Source organism: Tetrao urogallus (assembly GCF_951394365.1).
Source record: "Tetrao urogallus genome assembly, chromosome: 16".
Lineage (NCBI taxonomy): Eukaryota > Metazoa > Chordata > Aves > Galliformes > Phasianidae > Tetrao > Tetrao urogallus.
The window spans coordinates 11,207,905-11,229,732 of NC_136829.1; positions in this window are offsets into that span (position 1 = coordinate 11,207,905).

Here is a 21,828-nt window from a genome sequence, read left to right on the forward strand (position 1 = left end):
GTGAGAAGAGAGAGAGCGTGAGACCTAATTGAATGTAACTAATTATTCACTCTGCAAATGCTGTTTAAATGGGATTGTGAGGGACAAAATTACTCATTCTGAAAAGGGGAGAGAAAGAGAGAAAGACAGAGAGAAAACAAATAGAGGCGGGTGCTGGAGCTGCAGCTCCCTCTCTCCCCAGAATACCAATTACCGGATGAAGTGATTGTATAAATCTTTACCGAGTGAACGAACTGTAGTAGTCACTTACTTCTGTCCTCTTATTACACGGAAGCAATGAAAAATCGTCCCTCTCTGCAGTCCAGTTAAGGGCTCCCAGGCGCTGTGTGATGCTCTCTGCATGGCAGTGCAGCTCGGCCCCGGTGTGCGTTGGGGTGATGACCCTACAGATGTGGAGCCAAGCGTTTGGCACTGGTCACGGCCCACATGGATGCAGTGTCGGGATGTACAGGGCTGGGGGATCCCAGACCCTGTATGGCACACGTCTGCCTGGTTCCATGTGGGGTGCTGTGGGTGGGCTGTGGTCACACCAATGCTGTGCCAGCAGCAGCCCCGGCCCCCCCAGCCCTCCATCCCCAGGCCCACATGGCTCAGCCACACGTAGAGGATGCATTGGTAGAGTTATGCTGTTGGGTCTCTATGGGGCAAAGCAGCCCCATGGCCAGACAGCAGAGAGGTGGGGGGGCTGAGGGAACCCGCAGGCAGTCTTGCCTTGTGCTGGATGGGATCTGGCTGCTGCCGGCAGCAAGCTCCCATGCACTGTGTGGGTGTGAGGCAGCGATAACATCATCATCGTCGTAACAGATGCAGCTGTGCAGCTCCATTCTGTGCTTATTGGCTTTCTTCTATTTATCTATAAATAATTGCGGGGACACAATAGACTTTTAAGACTGCCAAAGAGTTTGTCTCCCTCCAGGAACCGTATTGCCACGGTGCTGCCACCTTATCTGCTCATAGAAAGATGAGGGTGGGAAAAATATTTACTGCCGGGGATATTTGTCATCTGCAAATTACCTCTGCCTACAGCCTGCAGCAGGAGCAAGGCTGACGGCTCCCAGCTGCACAGCAGCAACACGAGCACTGTGTTCTCCATGCGGCCCCAGTGCCACCCGAGCCCCCTCACGGGGCCAGCACTGTGCACGCAGGTCCAACCCTAGCAATGCACTCTGCCTGCTGCCCCCAGCCCCGATCCCATTGCATCCCACCCGCCTGTGGCGCAGCGCTTCCACGCAGCACTTATCACTGCAGTATCCAAGAACAGATCTAATTGATGTGACACCAATTATTCAACTATCACTAAATGCAGAACTAATGCATCTCTGTGTACAAACCTCCTAGCCCCTGACCATGAAATTATAACTCTGATGTGCAAGGAGCCAGCATGGGAGAGCCAGCTCTGGGCCGACGCTGCCAGGATGCTGTCAGCTGCGCAGAGGTGCCCATAGCCCCTCTTACTGCAGGAGAGCAGAGCCTTGCTGGCTGGGCAGTGCCAAACCTGGGCAGCATCAGCCCAGCTGTGCGTGGACGGCATGTGGAGCTGCGTGCTGTGCAGGCAGCACAAGAGTTGTTTCTGGACTGCTCAGCAGCTAGCAAGGCTCTTGGCTTGGATGCGGGCTGATGCTGAGAAAGGCCATTTGTGGCATCTGAAACCTTACTGTGAAATTAAGCTATGCCTGGACACACACAGCTCACCATAGCAGCAGTTTGCATTTTGTAAATTGCTTTTTGCTTTAAATTAAAGGGATGGATGACGGCCCCATCGGGGTAGGGCCCTGCACCCCCGTGTCACACCACAGCCCCCAGCATCCCTGGGGCAGCACCCCCAGGGACCCGTGCTGGGGGACACAGCATGGGGCAGAGCTCTGCCTCCTCCAGGCACATCTGGACGTGCTGCTCGGATGGCCGAGGGCTCGCCCCGCTTCTGCTTCACTCAGTGTTTTCATTAAAGACCCGGGTGATGGAATAGAGAAAGCGCTTATTAAATTTGCAGATGACACGAAGCTGGGAGGGACTACAAGTATCTTGGAGGACAGGATTAGAATTCAAAATGATCTTGACAAATTGGAGAAATGGACTGGAAAGAATAGGATGAAATTCAACAGGGATGAGTGCGAGGTACTGCGCAGTGACGGGAACCGGCAGCAGAGCAACCAGCCTGGGGACAGCAGGGGGACTGCGGGGCACCCCGCCATCCCGGGGCCGTGCCCAGGGCTCCCCTGCTGCCTTCCCATCGCTCCAGCAATTAGAGCTCCCGCCAGCACCCTCCGCCTGTGCAAACACCCGAGACTCATTTAAATGAATTAAGAAGACATCATAAATCAAAGGGAAATGAGGGGCTGTGCCTGAGGGCAGGGGAGTCACTCGAGTTTAATTACGTTGGCAAAGCTGCTGCAGCTGGCACGGCGCGTGCCATGCCCAGCTCTGCACGGGGGGCAGGCAGGCACGCACCCAGCACTCAGCACTCAGCACCCGGCCCAGCACAGCCCTGCAGCCACCCAGAGATTGACGGCGCGTCCCTCGGCGCTCAGCCGCTCTCGTTGATGTCTTCGGAAAGAGCTCCGCGTAGAGGCAGCAAATTTATGAGACCGGCGCTGAATCCCCCCGTCACATCAGAGGCCAATTCGTCTTCCCAGGGCTGAGGATGAAATTAAATTATTGTAAAATAAATCTGTAAAAATGATGAAAAGAGCATCGCCCGGCAGCCGGGGCGGGACGCGGGAACACACGCACGGCCGTGACGGATGGGGCTCACCGGGTGATAAAGTGCCCGGGACCCGGCAGCTCAGGGATTTCTGCTGTAATCTCACTAAAGAGATGTTGTTTACAGGAAAAAGGGTATTTTGGGGGAGGAAATTGCATTTCAAGGTTAAAGGGAAAAAAAAAAATGGAGCGAGTCTCCCAAGGAGCCCACTTATGTGCAAGGCGGCGGCAGAGACAGACGAGCACGGGGGTGCCAGGCAGTGGGGCTGGGGCATGAGCTGCACCTTGCACACACACGTGCAAAGGGCCAAGGGCCTGCAAGCTGGGACTTGCTGCTTCCCATTTCCAGCCTCATCCTACAAGAAAGATGTCGGACAGATTATTTTTTGCTGGTACAACTGGAAAAAAAGAATGATTTCATATTCCTCTGCATTGGCTGGCCACTTAACAATAGGCCATTAGCACAGCTCAGCATGGGGAAGGGATTTATTTAGGACACACGGTCGCAAAGACAACCCAGCACCAGGTGCTTAATAGTGTTTTGGAGGTATCAGAGTGTTGCAGCGCTCAGAAAATGCAGCTGTAGGGAGTTCAGAGACTTTATTCTTCACTTCTGCGAAATCCCACAATACCAGCAGAGATTTCTCAGCTCTGCCCTAAGCACAAAAGCAGCGTGGAAAAATTAGCAGCTTTTTGGGGACGAAGTGCCAACCTGCTCCTGGCCACCGCGCGTCCCATCCACCCAGCACTGCCCTACTGCTCGCAGGCCCTGCAGGTCCTGGTTGTCCCAGTGCCACCCTCACCCCCCTCCAGGGCTCCCCAAGGCAACCAGCTGCCGGTGCTCCCCATCGCATTGAGGCCAGGCTGATGGATGGGAGCAGAGCCAGGGGAACGCGCTGCAGGGCAGCAGGATGTGGGGCTGTAGGGCAGAGGGCAGCAGGTTGGTGTCTGCAGGATGGGGGGAGGTGGGATGGGGTCTGCGGGGTTGGGGGCGGCAGGATGGGGAGCAATGGGATGGATTCTGCAGGATGGGAGGCAGCAACACAGGGCACAGTGCAGTGAGGGACAATGGGAGGGGGGCAGTGGAATGGGGGGCAGTGGGACAGGGCACACGGGGCAGAGAGCAGCGGGAGGGGGGGCTGTGGGATGGGGGGCTGTGGGATGGGGGCTGCAGATTCTTCAGGCTGGGAGCGGTGCTGGCGGCCGTCCTGTGCAGCTGCGAGGCTGCAGTGTGCAGAGGTGGAAGTAAAGAGTTACTGAACGAGCAGACATTCAATAATTCATGGTCACTGAACTGCAACAGGAACAACGACAAATAATAATACAGGAAAATGGGGAAAAAACGTGAAATCGTTAGGCCAATGGTTCAAGCATGAAGAGAGCGTGTCTGGGCTGCGGGGCGCAGTCACGCCACGTGGGGACGGAGGGGTCAGCACCAGCAGTCCCATGGCACCTTATGGGCCAGGCACCCCATGGAGCTGTGCCTGCTGCCCATGGGCTCTGCCAGCAGTGCTGTGCAGCCCCCAGCACCCTCCGAGCCCGGTCAACACACAGGGAACTTGTTCATGTCTCCAGGAGGCACGGAAGGCAGTGCTGCTCTCCCTAATTTTAATTAGCAATGCTTACCATGGGAGTTGGCAAACATGGTTTAATTAGAACAGCCGGGCTCCCTCCACGTGCTGTACCCTCCCCAGGGTCAAGGGCAGAGCAGAGCAAGAGATACAGGAGCTGGAGAGACTGGTGCTGAGCTCTGCCACACAGCTGTGGCTCTGCACAGTGCCTGGATGGCCCCATGCCCTGCACAGAGCCTCTCTCCCTGGGCCGGGGATGGGGCGTACACCCAGGTATAGTGGCTCAGCCTGTGGCCAGCAGGCACCGAGCAGGGAAATTTAATCTGCAGCTACAAGAAAGGCCGTAGAGTTTCTAGATGCATGAGCCTGCTTCTTCTGTCAAGAAGAAAAATAGGAGAGGGGCGTAGGGAATTAGATGAAAGCCATGAAGCAGAATGGGAGGGTGGAAGGGAGTCAGTAGAGCAGAGGTTTGGGCACTTCTGGTGGGGCAGGGCAACCCCGCCTGGGATCCAGACCCCTCTGCTGCTAACCCTGACCCTGACCCTCACCCTGAGCCTCACCCAGCACCTGAGCTGCACACCCACGTGCTGCAGAGATGGAGCTGCTCACGCCAAGCCGGGTTCAGCGGTTTGGTGACAGGTTTACAAATCACCACCGCTGTGTGAAGAGGGAGCTTGGCTGCCTCGGCATTCATCCCCGCGCTAATTACTGCCTCCCTGAGGAACCCGATCCATCTTGCCGTAATTGACAAAAGGCAATTAAAAAGCAGTTGTGAATAAAGGGGGACATCTCTGGAGGGACAGCAAGGGGAGATTTAGGTGTGCCGCTCCTCGGCGCTCGGCTGCGCTCCAGCACGGCGGATGGCAGCGAGCCGCCCCATCCCACGCTGCGCCCGACGCCCCGCAGGAGCCCAGCCCGGACACGGCGCCGCACCCCCGGGAGCTCCCAGCATCGCTCCCCGCCGGGATCCGCAGGGATGCGGGGAGAGGAGGGCAGAGCCGCGCCGGGAGCAGCGCGGCCTTGCGGGAGACAAAGGGCAATCAGCAGAGAGTGGCGCGGAGCTGGGCGTGAAGAGCCGCTGATTGAGGAAGAGCCGCGTCAGTGCCTCTTGTGCGAGCATCTCCTGATTGCGCCGAGCAGCAGGTGCGGAGCTGCCGGCTCACCTGCCGAGCGCGGGGCTGCGCACGGGGATGCGCGGGCACTGCGTGCGGCGCGGCTCGGCCCGGCTCGGCTCGGCTCCTGCTCGTTCTCAACGCACGTGGGCTCCCCAGGCCGCGTTCCGGGGCAGTGCTGTGGGTCCCCGCTTTGGGGCTGCGGTGCGTGGCTCGGGCGGGGCCGTCCCGCTCTCCTGCGGCGGCAGATGGCACGATGTGCTGATGCCGGGATGTTCTCCGCCATCTGTTGGGTCTAATTGACTTCCTGCAGAAGTTCTTTTTTTTTTTTTTTTTAAAAAAAAAAATTAAACTAGTTGCAAGAACAAAATTGTTAATTAAAAGGCCTTTTGATTAGCTAGACAAATATTTACCAATTATGACTGACCCCGACCACTGCGTTGTTTTTTTTTGTCCACGAACTCCACCATCAGCAGTTATCTCCACAATTAGGTTCGTGCTGATGATCCCCTGCATAACCCTTCCCCTGCAGTGTCCCTGAGGCCCTGGGAGCTCTGAGCAGTGCACGACCCCCACCAGTCCTCAGAGCCACCCCAGCACATCCCTGCTTCCCCAGTGAGCAAACCAGTGCTGTGCAGCCTGCAGTCCCAGCAAGGTGCAGCTTTCAGCCCACAGGCTGCATTCCAGAGAGAGCACGTGGGCAGGGGCTGAATCATCCTGGAGCAGTGCTTGGCTTTGGGGTCAGCCCTCCCTGAGCCTCCACCTACCTCATGCTCCTGCTGAGGGGGTACTCAGCGCACTGCTCCCAGCCCTCCACAGCAGCAGTGCCCATCCGTACACAAGGCCTTTCCATGCCTGCGGGTCCCAGGGGCAGCCCGGCCCTGTTCGCATCCCTGTGGGACCACAGCTCCATCCCCACAATGGAGGTTTGAGGTCTGACACAAAGCAGAACCCAGGGAGGGATGCGGGGTGCAGCGCCAGGCAGGCACTCCCAGAGCGGGTTGTCGATTTTAATGTGGTAAGAAATTGATGGATGATTCTGAGCGAGCGAATGTTCAGTGTAAATTACCCATGTTAGGCTCCAATCCGTGGCTAATTCATTAGACACACATTTCTACACAAAAATAAAAAGCCTTCTGCATGCATTGTTCACCAAATGCACAGAAAGAAAAGACGTGGGGAGGCGAGGCTGGCTCCTGACCCGCTCCTGTGCTTCATTCCCAGCATCCCTGCTCCTGTGGGCAGCACTCAGTCCATGCACAGCCATGGGGCCCTGCTCCCGTTGGGGTGCAGGAAAAGAAGCCCCGTTGCTCCACACCTGGTTCCCAGGATGCCATCCCTCCATCCCACCACCCCGTGATCCCACGACACTTTGGAGCTGTACGAACGGAGGGGGGAAGCAAGCTGTGATCAAAGTAAGGATGGTGCTGAACAGAGATGGTTCCGTGCTGAAGGGCAACGTGGATCTTTAAAAAGTGAATAAAGATGGAGAAGAACAGAGTGACTGCTCTTTAAAAATACAGAGATCAGCCAGCGAGGATTCACTTTTTTAATAAAAAGTGGAGGTATCTCAGGGGAGGAGCGCATCCACGTCCCCAGCGCCGGAGCTGCACGGCTCCTCACACACAGCACCAGCACTGCCTGCCTTATTGCCATGGCTACTGAGCTCCGCTCCTATGGAAAACTAAATATTGAACAAAGAGCGGCGCGTGGGGGATCCCATACCGCCCCGCAGGCAGCCCACGGCCCCACAGCAATGGGACCCACAGACAGGTGGCAGCAGGGCTCCGAGCGGCCGCAGCGGGGTGATAGGGTAGGGGAGACCCATTTTGGGGCAGCTGAGACCCTGCTGCTCGCCCGTCCTCTCTGTGCATTTTGATTCGCCCCTCTAAATGTTCCAATACTGTAAAAGATCCATCAGAAACCTTCCACTCCAGAGGGATATATATTATCTAAATTTGATAAGACAACTTAATTTCTCTCCGTGTCTGTTACTGGCGATAAAACTGGGAGACTTTTATGACCCGGAGTCCTCTGTAAGATTGTCAGGAACTTATTATACAAGGTATAACTGGATTTCTCTCCACAGATGGCTCGCAGCCATGAGCTGTAACGCAATTCTGCAGCACATTTGGTGGAATAAATGCAAAGAGCTTGTTACAGTGAGTTAGATAAGGGAGACGGGAACACAGCTCTTGCAGGCTAATTCGGAATCTGATCTGCCTTTTCCCTTGCTGTGAAGGACAACTTGGAAAAGTGCATTTCATGCCAAGGAAGGAGCCAAGCACTTCCCAGGACCAGCAGCCAATGCGGCACATGAGAGGGAGAGCCATCGCTGCGGTGTTGGGGTGAGGCCACAATTCCTGGCACGGAGGTTCCACAGCACAGTGATTCTATGCAATAGTGGCTCCATGGCACAGCAGTTCTGTGGCACAGCAATTTCACGGCACAGCTGTTCTGTGGCACAGCAATTCCATGGCACAGCTGTTCTGTGGCACAGCAATTCCATGGCACAGCAATTCCATGGCACAGCAGTTCTGTGGCACAGCAATTCCATGGCACAGCAATTCCATGGCACAGCTGTTCTATGGCACAACAATTCCATGGCACAGCAATTCCATGGCACAGCGGTTCCATGGCACAGCTGTTCTGTGGCATAGCAATTCCATGGCACAGCTGTTCTGTGGCAACAGTGGTTCCATGGCACAGCTGTTCTATGGCACAGCAATTCCATGGCACAGCAATTCCATGGCACAGCAGTTCTGGGCACAGCGGTGCAGTGGTTCCTGGCTCAGCAGTTCCATGGCACAGCTGTTTTATGGCACAGCAGTTCCATGACCCAGCAGCTCCTGACGCAGCCGTTCCATGACACAGCGGTTCCCTGGCGTTGCAGCCCCATATGGTGCAGGAGGACATCGGGCCCCTCCCCGAATCTCTGAGGCGTTGCTCATCCTTCACCATTATCACACGGCCCATTCAGGCTCTGACCAGATAAAGACAGGTGATTTTTTATTTACTGATTTTTTTATTCCAGCATCCCGTGGGCAGGGTGCCACGCGCGGGCTCATTTATCTCCATTTGCTCCTCCCACCTCCTTCCCTAATTCCTCAGCAGAGCTTTGGAGGTGAGAGCCTTATCTGTGCCATTCTCCAGCACGCAGAGAGCAGACTCAGCATCTCCTTGTAGGGCCCACAGTGGGGCTGTTGGCTGCCAGGGCAGTGGCCACAAGGGCTGGGAACGGTGTTGGTCCTCATGCAGACCACGCAGCTCCATGCACTCATTGCTCCTGTGGGGATGGGAGCCTTACTCCGACACAGGCTGGCAGCACAATGTGGCCACATTAATTCTGGGTGAAATGCGTCGTTACGTGCATCAGGTTTTGTGATGGAACATGTTTAAAATTCAATAGCAAGAAAGATTAAAAATAAGTTTCTTATCTGAAGGAGCCATAGAGCCAGTGAGGAAATTATGAATGTCTCGTTGTCCAAGGTTAAAGAGTGAGAGCTGAGGCATGAAAAGCAGGAGATAAGATGAAATGTTTTCTGTTCAAATGAATGGGCTTCACTCTGCTCCGTAATAAATGATCAGTGTCAATATGACAAATTAATTCTGCATTGAGCTCCATTCAGCAGGGAGGGGCCGGTGGGAGCGGCTGAGCCCCATTTGCAGCCTCCAGCGGCCGCTCAACACAATGGGGCCAAGTGGAGATGTGCAGTGTGATGTATGGGAGCAAATCTCCCCCCAGACCCCCACAACCTGCCCTTGGTGGCCCCACAGTAGGAGTCCACTGGTCCCCCTGTGCCCCACTGCTCCTCCATCGCAGTGTGCTGCGGGGAGAGCGTGGGGGACCCAAGGACGAGGATGACACACGCAGGGCTGGCAGCTGCGCTCCTGCAGCCGAGCTGTGCCAGCACGAGGAGCTGCTGGCAGAGCTGCCAGGTGACCCTGTGGAGGAGATCGGACCTTTTAAAGGAGACAGTGACAAATGATGCTCCGCTCCAGCTCGCCGAGGCACAGCGGGAAGGGGCAGCGAGCTGCTGCCAGGAACTGCAGCTGAAGGTCACCGGGAGCCCAGCAGAGTGAGAGGACCCCAAGAGGTGGCATGGCCCCCAGCAGCCACCAAGCCCAAGGCCGTCCCTGCAGCGCCAAGGACACAGCCGTGCACTGGAAGCCACGAGGAGCCGATCGCACAGCGGTGCCGTGCTGCACCCAGCTGCATTTTGAGGTCGAGCTGCTGCGTTGCCGGTGCCCCCCAGGCTGCGTGCCCACTCCTGGCAGAGCTAGCTGCATTCCTCGTCTTGTTCCGAGAACTCTCAGCTCACACCAGGCCAGAATGGAAGCAGCATCTCAACAGCTGAGATTAAAATAAGAAAATGACTGTAGAAACAATGTTTGTTAAAGGGAAATTGCTAACATAATCCTCAAAGGATTTTTCCTTTTGACTTAAAAAAAAAAAAATAAAAAAAATCTAATATCTTCATTTCCATACCTTTTTAAAGCTAATTTGTGGAAAATTAAAATGGTGAGCCCACAAAGGCTGTGGTTAATTGAATCTTGCATCAGCCCTTGGTGAGCAGTCTCTCTTGGATTCCTTGATTAGTTCCCTCCATTAAATCATTTTTGCATCGTTTAGCTGAGATACTGTCTTCTGGCGGGTCTGGGACTCGGGGACCTGGAGAACTCCATCTCCATCTGAGCACATGTAGAGCGACGTGCCGTGCTCTGGTGGTTGGACTCGCGTGGTGCTGGGACTCACCAGGGCTGCACGGCCAGGGGAAGGCATGGGGCAGTGCAGGGACACAGGGACACAGCCTGGTCAGGAGCCCTGCTCCTCACCCCACACACAGCGGCGCGTGGAGCCGTGCAGATCTCGGCGCTGCTCCTCCGGCTGAGCGTCCTTCTGTGAGCGCCGATAAATCACACCCCGCGGGGACGGCTCGTTCGTGGGAGAACATTTACAGCATCCCTGTCCTGTGGCACTCCAACCCCACGGGGACAGCGGCACTAAATCTCGCTGAAGGCAACATGGAGCCTGCAGCACCGTGTGCTCCTCCCGGCCCCAGCACTGCCCGCAGCCCCCTGCCTGCCCCGGTGGCCCTGACAGGCTGCCCCGGTGGCCCTGACAGGCTATCATGTCCTGCAGATTAAAACAGATTTATATAAAGTCCTTTTCACCCCATTAGATTACTCTGGATTAACCTTGATCTCAGTAATAGATGCTATAAATGTAAGTCCCGCTCAGGGGGATTTTATCCATATGTTCTTGGAAGGCAGAAAGTAGATAAATTCTTAGAGAAGGTCTTACGGAGCGATTAGGAAGATTTAACCTCTTCGGAGCCAGCCAGAGCTGCGTGCCCCATCCGGCATCCCCCCTGCAGCACAGCTCCTGGTGCTGCCTCAGGGTGCCCAGCTCTGCTGTAAGGCCGTGGGTCTGCACCGCAGCAGCTCCTTCTGAGCGCTTCAGGACTGGGAGCACCCAGGAGGAGGATTACCATCAGCACCTCGCACTGCCAGCAAGCCCTGCAGAGCCAGGAGGCGGCCGCTGCCCTTGATTTATGGCTCTGGTTTTCATGAGGTCATCATGCTTTTTTCCAAAAGGCTGTTGGGCAGAGCAAATTGCAGCTCCTTCGCTGTTTGAAAGCTGAGAAAGGGTTGATGCAATGAGTGATGAAGGCAGGGCGAGGAAATTCAAGCGGTCACATCTGAGGGAGGAGGCTTTATCCCTGCACTGCCCCAGAGCATCACTGCATGGCACAGGGCGCACCAAAGCTGTGCTCGGGAGGGCTGTGCCCAGAAGGGATGGCAGCAGCCAATACTGATCCTCCACCCCTTCTGCTGCTGTTAAATTGCTCCGAGTGTGGGCTGGAACTGGTTGGGAGCAGTCTGCCTGCCCCAGCACATCGCTGCAGTGCTTGCAGGAGGCAGCGTGTGCCATCGGGTCCTCCTCAGCTCGAGGGCGAAGCGGCTGTGACTGCTCCCACGCAGCACTCAGCGAGGTTGGGGCTGCTGCCAGCAGCTCTGGAAGGAGAATCTCTCTGACAACTTGCTCCTCGCTGGCCCCGAGCAGCCCCACCGACTGCACAGCACCGCAGTAATGCCGCCTGCCGCATAATGCTGCTGCCACCATGAATTTGCAGAGCAGCTGTCTGCGCCCTGGTGGGTGGATGGCACAGCTTTGAAGGCTCTGCATGCAGGCTGCACCGTGCTGCACCGGCCCCGTGCCCCAGTTCTGGATTCCTCCTTGGGACAGGGCTGCCACAGCAGCGTTGCTGGGCTTGGGTGTGCCAAATTGCTGCATGGTGCTGCGAGAGTCTCCTGTGCCCCAAAGGCACCCTGGGATGGATGGTGACCACGAAACAGGGCAGCACGGGGGCTGCAGGGGGGCTGCACCAAGGGCCAGGCTGGGCCCTTCACCATCCTTGCCTGCACAGCTGAGGAGCACAGAGAGCCCCATCTCTGCATCCCAGGCTGTGCTGTCCCCAGCCACCCCCTCGGGCACCAGGGCTCGTCCTGCCATGCTCCCTTCCCGGGGGAGAAGGAGGTCTCACTGAGATGCACAGAAATTCTGCCTGCTGCCATCAGCTGTCACCTCCGATTCTGCTGAATATTTAAAAACTGCCTGAATCCGAAGTGACAAATCCATCATTGACCATCTGCCACTCTGCACGGTCACCCTGCAGCGGTCCCTGACATTTCCAGTTCTGCCCTGACACGAGCCAGTAACTTGGAGATGAAAGGCATCAGCTTCAGCAGGCTGACAGGGCACTGCCTGCTGCCAGCCCCTGGCCTGCTTAGCAGCTCAGGCAGAAGGGGCAGCTTGGCTAGGAGAAGCCCTCCCTGCCTGGCACAGGTGGGTGATGAGCCGTCGTCTCCTGCAACCCCCAGCTCCATACTGCCAGTACAGCCCAGCATGCGGGGTTCCTGCCATGCTCCCCAGGAGCCTGCTGCAGAGCTGAGAACCACAGTCCCACTGCTGTGCTGCAGAGGTCCCCTCCTTCTCACCGGTGGATGCTGCCCCTTTACCCCCAGCGGAACAGCACTGAAGCCTGCACGCCCACAGCTCTGCCTGAGATGGTGGGAGGAAAGGGGCTGTTTGACTCAGGGTCACTTCAAGAAAAGGAACTGGAGTTAATTGCCACTCATCTCTTTAGCACAAAACACTTGTGCTGCTCTGCTCAGCTACAGCAGCTCCCACAAACCCCACGCGCAGAACCTCATCGCTCCCTGGCTCCACTGGGGTGGGTTGGCTTGGGCTGCCCCTGAGGAGCTGCTCCCCAAAGCTGGTGCAGGAGCATTAAAGAGGCACTGCACCACCAGCCCGTGGGGCTCCTCGCCACCTCTGTGGGTCCTCAGCACCAGATACGATGATGCAGTGGGGTGGCGCCAGAAGACCCAGCAGGGGGTGCTTGGGGCCGGGTCTCTCCACCCCCAGCCTGGCTCGGGCAGCAGCAGGGCTGCAGAAGGGCTCCCGCCTGCAACTCACTCCGTACTTGTAGCTGGCTCAGAGCTGCAATTTACAATCAACCTGCTGTTTGAGCTAATTGTGCTGTAATTGCTGAGCTGTGTTCCCTCCTGTTTCATCGGAAAGCAGCGATTCTCACGCACCTCGGCAAGCAGACATCCCGCCGTTGGCCCCAGCGCTCAGCCCGCCTGCTCCCAGCCCAGCTGCGCTCCGGGCAGAGGCAGCTCTCCCACCCCTCCCTCTGCCAGCAAACACCATCTCCAGTGCCTGGAAGCTGCCAGAGCCCCCGCTGGAAGCAGCTGCTGCAGGGTGAGCAGGCAGCGCTGCGCCGCGGGATGCGCGGGCGCCAGGGCACTGCTCCAGGAGATGCCCCTGCCTCCCTGGAAGGCAGCTTGCCAAGGTTTCGTTTGGATTAGATAAATGGTGTGCAAACAGAGGAGCACAGCAGATCTTGCCCGAGCTGTGGGGATGGGCAGGACAGGGCTTGGGATGCCCAATGCCCCACGGCAAGGTGATGCTGAGTGCTGGTGGAGAAATGCCAGGTTATCAATTGTAATTAAAGGACACTGTCGCTGTAGGGGCTGGGCTGGCTCCCGGCAGCTCCCTGTCACCCCCCTGTGCTGACTCCACAAAACCTGTACATCCTCTGTGCTATTTTAAATTCCCATCTTTAATAACTCAGAGACGTCGGAACACATAGGACAGCACCAAGGGGACGCGGGACGACGAGCACAAAGGGAAGCAGTCCCTGGTGGCCGGGGCGGCCGCTCGGGGGCTGCGGAGGTTCCTGGGGCCGGGCCGGAGGTGGGGGGGGAAGGGGTGGAAGGGAGCTCGGAGCCGGCAGCGCTCAGTCCCGCAGGGGCGGGGGGTCGGCAGCCCTGGGACGGCGGGTGTGCAATCAGCGCTAATCAGGGAGCGGAGTAATTGCCGGGCTTCCCGCGGGGAGCTGACGGCTCAGCTGGGAGTTGCGGCGGGAGGACCAGGCGGGATGCTGCGCCCAGCTGGCACCGTGGCCGTGCTCTGTCATTTACCAGGAGTCTATTTGCAAGGCAGCTCTTCCCATGGAGCCCACACTGCGGCCGTGGCACCGCCGTGTGCGTGGGGCTCAGCAGGACACCCCCAGCCCGTCCTCCTTCCATCGCACATCTCCTCCTGACGGGCTGGAGCCTATGTAAATTCCCACCGTAATTACACTGAGAGCCATCAAACTATCTAATTTAATTTCTTTGTGAAAATAAATAGCTAAAGTGGCCCTAGGTACATGCATAAATACTTCAGCTTTATGTTGGGCCCGTTATTACTTCTCCCAGCTTGTGTAGTTGTAATGCACGCTTAATAAGTACATATTTATTGCACGTCTCATCCTGGTGGAATTGTGAGGAGTTTTTGCTGAGTAAGCAGGAAAACAGCTTAGTCTGTAATAAAAAAAAGGGAGGGAGTTAAAAGAAAATATGCTGGGTAATTAATGGTCGGGCTTTGAACAGTCATAATTTTTTATTAAGCAAGTATGCAAATATGGCGTAAGCGCCGGTGTGAGTGTTTGAGGCCTCTTGGAGCATTTATGGCTGCTGTGCAGCGAGGCTATCCCTCTTTTTTTTAATGCTTGCATGCACAGAGACACAAAGGTGAGCAAACAGCAGCGTTTTGCAGTGTTTGTCTTTCTGCCTCTGCACGCAGAGGAGCATCCCCTGATCCCTCCCTGTGTCCTGAGCCATAAGGAGGGGACAGGCACCTGCGGCTGGGGAGAGCAGCAGCTCTGTGGCAAAGCATGAGGCCAAACAGCAAGCTGATCTCCTCATTAGCCCTCATTAGCACGTGGCTGGAAGACAACATGAGTTGAAATTAAGAAGGCGTCACGATGGTCCCAACTGTGTTACCGCTGTGTTCAGGAAGAGCCCGACAGCTGCTATTTAATATACCTTCATGATGTGTCAGGGCATCTGCATGCCGTGTGGAGCAGTGGCTGTGCTCACATCCACGTGGCTCTGCTGCTGCCGATGCCCACACGGAGGTGGCACAGAGGTGTACACATGCCGTGTGGCCACGCACCTCTGTACCACCTCTGTGTGGGCATCGGCAGCAGCAGATGGACCCCCGTTCTGCACAGTCTGGGGACAGGGCCACAGCTCTATCACTGGGCGTAGGTGTGCTGCTCCACCCCCAAACCGCCCTGTGCTGCTCTGCTGGGTGGCAGGGGAGAGATGCTGGCACCGCGCCTTCCCTCAGCGTGAGGCTTGATGGTGACTCCCACTGACACGGGGCAGCTGGTGGCTGTCATGAGAAGGAGGAAAAGAAGCAATTTGCTCATGGCACAGCGGGAGCCAGCATGGGGATGCGAGGGCAGCCCTGTTGCCAGGAGCAGCACCTGCCCCCGGGCTGAGCAGCACACCCATACCCACGCTGCTGCCCTGCTTGTCGCTCGCCCACCTACCAGCAGCCCGCAGGAGCGATGCCTGCCCTGTACAGGAGGGCTGAGGCCATCCATCCTGCAAACAGGACCTCGTTATCTCGCATTGCATTCTGCCTGCGCCCACTCTGCTGCAGGTTGCACACCCCCACGCCCTGGGAGCATCCTGGGGTACAGTGCAGTGATGTGAGTATGCTCCGTCCCCACACACCTCCTGAATTCAAAGGTGGTAAATGGGAGAAGGAAAGGTCATCTTCCCGGCCCCCCTCCGTGCAGGAGCAGAGCTGCAACACAGTGCTCAGCACAGACCTGCTGCCTCAATTATTTATAGGTACCATGGGTAGAACATGTTTTAATGACATTTGTGCTGGAGCTCAGCAGTGCGGATCTGCACTGAGCCAAAAGGAATATGTCAGAAGCTTTATGGATGGTGAAAGCAGCATGTCAATCACAGCAGCAGGCTCACCTCGGTCCTGCACCGTGCTTCCCTGCCCTGCCACCCCGCAGCCCCGTGATGGATTGATGGGCAAACCCACGGACACACGATCGTAAGTCACCAGGCTTTTTTATGGGTAAATCACACGTAATAAGCTTTCCCACTAGAATTAGAATGACATCCTGGAAAATTATGTTTTGGTTTTACAGCAGATGACAGAAAGCAATGGCTTCCTCGTGCCTGTTCTCCTTTTAGACTGCCAGGCCTGGGCAAGACCACAGCACTAGGGCAGCCCTGGCTATGGGGGCTTCTATCACCCTCCACCCATCTGCTGCCTCTCCAGCCACCCCACATCAGTGCTCCTCCTGCCCCATATTAAGGCTGGAGACAGCAAGAGATGGGGAGAAGCAGGGAAATGTGCCAGCATGCAGGAGACTGAGGGCACAGGGCAGCACTGCACTGACCCACAGCTGGACCTCAAGGCTCTGCACGTGGTCTCCTTTACCTCTGGTGTTGGCACCACTGGAGCCACCCTGGTGAGGACCCAGGACAGAGAGCTGCCGTGCTGCTCCATGTCTTCCAGGCACCCAAGAGCAGGGCTCGGTCTGGGATTTGAAGCTAATTGGCCCTCATCTCTCTTTGCATTTCTTCTTGCAGAATGTCATTTTCTTCAGAAAACGCTCTTTTGCAATTACTGTGAATTACACATGAAAAGCAAGCGACCACATATTGATTGGAGCCCAGGAAAAGCACCAGAGCCATTTAGACTAGATTAACTTTTTTTCTGGAAAATGGTTTCACAGTTATTTAAGAGATTAATCAGTTCATTTGAGGTCGTTTACCATTGTTTCCGTGGCCAAGCACCTCCCAGCCCATGCCTGGCTCATTCCCTCTCCAATGTGGGCAGAGCTGAGCCCTTCTCAGGCAGAGGGCAGGGCCCCACGGCAACTTTTCAAAGCGTTTCTTTTCTTTAGGTAGAAAGTATAGAAGTCAAATGGGTCCTGTGGTGGAATATTTTCCAAATGTCAACACAATCTGTGCTACATTATGGCTAAATGTGATAATCTTAATGCCTGGCTTCTTAATGTCAGTGGCACTGGATTCTGATGGATTGACAGACAGTCGGAATGACACGCAGTCATGGCTGATAAGGGCTCTCTCTGGGGAAATCACAGCTTTTTAAAGATGTTGGCAGCTACTAGCAAGTACCTTTTTATTTAAAAGGATTACAAGCATTGATTGCACTTCCTGTTTTCTTTTTATCACGTTTCTGCACCAAGTGAAGCTTGAGCAGCGAGCTCAGCCTTTCAGACAATTATTTTGGAATAATGAAGGTGTGTCAGGTTGGCTGTAATGAGCATTTCCAATGCCTAATTTGCATGTGGTGTGAACGGATTTCGGCAGCTGCCCACTCCTGGCTGGAGGTAAGCAGCCTTTGACCGCATGGAGCTGCTGGGGCTGTAATGGCCATGGATGGCTCTGTTAGCAGTGCTTTTCCCAGCAGAGGAGGGATTAAAACCTCTCCCATCACCATGGTTAAATCAGTCGCTGCGGTGATGCATCCTGCACGGGTTGCCTGGTGCCATTGGCAGACAAAACTCGGGCTCACCTGAGCAGCCCCTCTATGGCAGCAACACAGACAGATGGAAAACGTCCACAGCAGCACGGTGTGGCTTCAGCCCTGTGCTTCAAACACTCGCTGTCCCTGGCAAGAGATGAAGGATGTCTAAGAACAAGTGCTTGGCATCCCACCACCACCAACTGGCAGAGGCAGCAGCAGAGAGGCGGTGGCAGTGCGCCGAGCAGCAAAAACAGAGGAGCAAATGCTGGGGACTCAGCTGCTGCTGCTGCTGCTTTGCCCCTCCTTACTGCCCACTCACAACATGAGAGCCATCCTGCAGCTGGGGCAGTGAGCCCTCTTTCTTTCTGCTTCGCTGTATTGGTACAATGGCTGCATCTCCCGATTGCAACAGATCCGGCTCAGCTGTGTGGGATCCCACTCTGCAAAGCTGAAAGTCTTTCCCTGAGAACTGGAAGGATTCTCACTGAACCCACATTGCCCTGGAAGAGAATCACCAGACTCATCCCAGACCTGGGCTTCCCTCCAGTGCGGTGCTGGGGGTTTGGGCAGCTCGGGACACCTTTGCAGCTGTTGGGGTGAGCAGAGAGCCCAGCAGGGCCCCTCAGGGGCAGTGCTCACATTGCAGAGCAGGTGCTTGCAGCGAGCACAGCTTTTTATCCAGCTGGAGCCCTTCAGCTCTCTGCTGCAAGGAGAAACCCCAAACAAAGCACAGCTGCTGTCTGCACCGAGCAGGAAGTGCAGAGATCCCAAACTGAGATTATTCAGAGCAGTGAGAATCTGATACCTGCCCTAGAGGAAGCTGAGGGCTTGGTAACCAGCAGGGTGTGGGGAGCCATGCTATCAGCTGTGGCAGAAGCGGTCAAAGCAGCCACTTGCTGGTGATGGAGCAGCTACTTGGAGGATTTTGGGGAAAGCCAATCACTTTCAAAAGCAGCTAATTACCCAGGCAAGTGGGAGGCAGAGGCTTTGAGGCCTTGCTTGCTCTTGGGTACAAGCGATGTATTTTTCTCCTGGGGATACAGATATCACTGTCTTTCTCATTTCACATCTATCTTTTGCCTCCTCCCAGAAGAGGCTCTACCACCTCTCCTGCTGGAGAAAAGATGCTAAAATAACGTTGCTCAGCACTGCCAGGAGACACAGTGCCCAGCACCACTGTGGTGCGCGAGCACAGGGGCACAAACTTTGCAGGACACACTCAGAACAAACCTGTGGCAAATGCTGCCATCCCCAGGAGCAGAGCTACTGCTTTGGCAAAAGCAGCAGACACAGCAGCACCACAGAGCAGCCATGCAACTGCTGAAGAAAGAGGAGTGCCTATGGAAAGAGGAATGCCTATAGAAACATTTCTTCATAAGGAGCTGTGCTGAGAGGGCATTGCATGGAGCTCTCAAAACATCTTCATAGGTGCTTCTGCAATCAGCGCTCTCAATAATCCTCTTGTAGTGAAGGGTCTGGTTCTGACTGTCAACACGTTGCTATGAGTTCTCTCCATTCCCCCACAGTATCAGGACACAAATCCTCCTACATGGCCCAGACCCAACACACTCAATATTGGGCACTCATTGGTTAGGAGCACACCAACTGCAGGCTGCTCCCTTCGTCAGTGGGAGCTGCTGGGACAGCCCAGCCCCCAGCCCCCAGGATGTTCCACAATAACTACAATGCTTGTCCAGGTGCCTGGTGGGCAGCAGGACTCAGGGACTCTGTTTGCTCTTGTTGCAGCTGAACAGGAAAGCTCTGGGCTGGAAACCCAAGGTGCAAATGCACAGCAACTGTCAATAGCTCTCTGCAAACAGCCATTGGTGCCAATGTGTCCAAAGCTGTGAAGCACACAGCTGGGAGTGCAGTGCTGACACACTTGCTGCGTGTGGGCAATTAACGGCGATGTTTGCAAAAAGGCCTCCTCAATGTTGGCAGCTACCAAAGCACCCAGAGCAACTGTGAAAAGAGAAACAGCTGAACACCAGGAGTGGGCAGCGCAGCTTCCCTGTCTGAGCATCCATGCTCCCTTCTGGTACACATCTCACTGAAAGCTGCCATCAAAGGCCACCAACGTCTCTTGCTTGCTATGAAGTGAATGCTCAGGGGAGTGGGATGGGAGCGGAGGCACAGGGATGGCAGTGGATATGGAACACTTCAAGACCTTGGGGATCAACAGCCTCTTCCAAAGCAAGGCCGCAAGATGCTACTTAAATGACTGTTGCTTTATGGAGAGCTTCACTTTCTCCCCATGTTATCTACTGACCTACACTGATGCCACCACCAAGCTGTGCATTCCCCCGCACCCAGAACCTGGCAGCACACTGGGCCAGGGCATCTCACATCGTTGGCAAATGTCACATTGCTCATTTCCCAGTCTCTTGCCATCAAGAAAACCACCAGCAATTGTTTTGTCCGCAGTCAGGGTCCAGCGTCGTTTACTTACATCACTTCAGTATTAAAACTGGGTTTGAAGGAGAATTTTTTTTTCTTTTTTTCTTTTTTTTTTTTTTTTCTGCAGCTGATAACAGGATGCTGCAGCGATACACACGAATACGGATCACGGTGACAGAACCTGCTCGCAATCGAGGCCCGGTGCCGGTGACGACGGGAAGAACGCGATCAGCACCAGTGCGTGGACAGCGCCGGGGCGCCGGGCCGCGCGGCAGAGCAGCGCTGAGGGTCGCTGCTGTCAGGAGCATTCGGGAGCGCTGTTGGCTAAGGAAGGATGAGGTGAGGATGCTCTATCAGGTTTTCTTCTGTCGTCTGGCATGCAGTTTGCTTCGGGGATGGTGCAGGGTGGGTCCCGGCTGGGTCCTGGTGGGAGCAGAGTGGCGTTCTCCTGTCCAAAAGATGGAGAAAGCCGAGTGTGTTTTGGTTTTTCAACATTTCCTTCCAATTCAGCTAGAAAGATAGACCTTTCCCATGAAGATGCTTTTTATGATGAGCGTTTCTTTGAAAAACAGGAAGAGGTGGATAAGCAGAGCCTGCCCTTGGCCCTCTGGGCACACGATCAGGGACCTTGTTGGAAGCTCGGTACCAGGAAACAGAACCAGGCAAAGAAGGAAATAAGACTCAGGCTAGATGACAAGGAAATAATTTATTTCCAGGTCCATGAAAGACCTTGAAAAAAATAACAAGGGTGAGAAAATCAACCTCCTAATTTAGTTTGGATAGAGAACTGTGGCAGCTACAGCTCCTCCTGCAGTCACCGGAGGGCCGAGCGCGGGCGGTGCAGCGGAGCAGTGCTTTGCTGGGCCCTGCTCTCCCCGTGTATTTACATGGGGGATGGAAATGAAGACGCAAGCGTGCGTGCATGCGTGTGGGAGGACAGGCTGGTTGAGGATGGGGGAAAACCCAAGGGGAAGTGGCTAAACACGTACCCTGTCAGACCCCATCTCCTACAGACAGAGCCCTACTATTGCACAACACTTTTGCTAAAGGAAAGGCCGGCTCCGGAGAGGTTTGGACACAGCTCTTTAGCCCAGAAGGAAAACAAGTACACATTCCTGAGGAAAAAGAGGGCTTTCTCCATACTCCTGCTCCGGGAATCAGGGCATCACTTCCCATCAGCCCTGCTACCTCTCCAGCATCATCACAGTGAACCAGCGGCACGCCGAGTGCGGCTGCCTGCAGCCTCCTTCACAGGGACCGGAGACCCTGAGCAGTGAGCAGTTCCCAGCCCTGCAGGAAGCTGAGCGCAGCGGCCACAGGAGGAGCAGTGCAGATGGGGGCTGTGGGGCAGGGCATCCCTGCACCTCTCCACTGCTGGGAGTCATGCTGAGGCCAGAGGACTGACACCAATGGCCGGAAAGCAAAACAGCATAAAACAAACACGCATCTACATTTACGTTCAAACCCTCTCCAAGGATAGAAAACACTGCCTGTGGCTAAACAAAAAGGACAAACCCAATGACAAGCCCAAGATGTGTCAGACCTCGGTAGACCTTATCAGTTACCTATCTGTATCATTGATTGTTTTCAACACGGACAGATAAGGAGCCACAGACCGCGCTTTCCTCCAGCATCATCTGCAGCTGAGAACAACGACACATCCCTCCTGCCTCCTCCCAGTGCACCTGGCAGAACCAGAGGGTTCCTGCAAAGCAGCTGTGCTGCAGGGGTCCACGCGGGTCGCTCACAGGGCACCGCCGCTGGGACGGCACCGTGCCCCCACAGCAGTAGGGCGTCCCCATCTGTCACTACGGGGCCACGGGACACAACGGGATGTTGCAGCCAGTGCTTACAGCACAGGAAGGCAGGAGAGACTCATCCAGTCACCGCCATTCGGTTAAGCACAGGAAAGGTGTAAGAGCTGAGAGGAGAAGCGATTGCAGCTCAGCAGAGAAGTGCGCTTTGGAGTGAGCTGCCGAGCAGCAGTCGCTCTGCGCAGGATGAGCCCGCGGAGCCACAGCGTGAGCATCCCCTGCGCACAGAGAGGACTCCAAAAAGTGAGCAAACGTAAGCGAAAAAAAAGCAGAACAGAATTAAAAGCTTGTTTCCCTCTGCAAGGAAAGCTCTTAAAGGAATCAAAGCGCTCCGAATGCTCTGAGACTCAAGTGACAAAAACAATTTA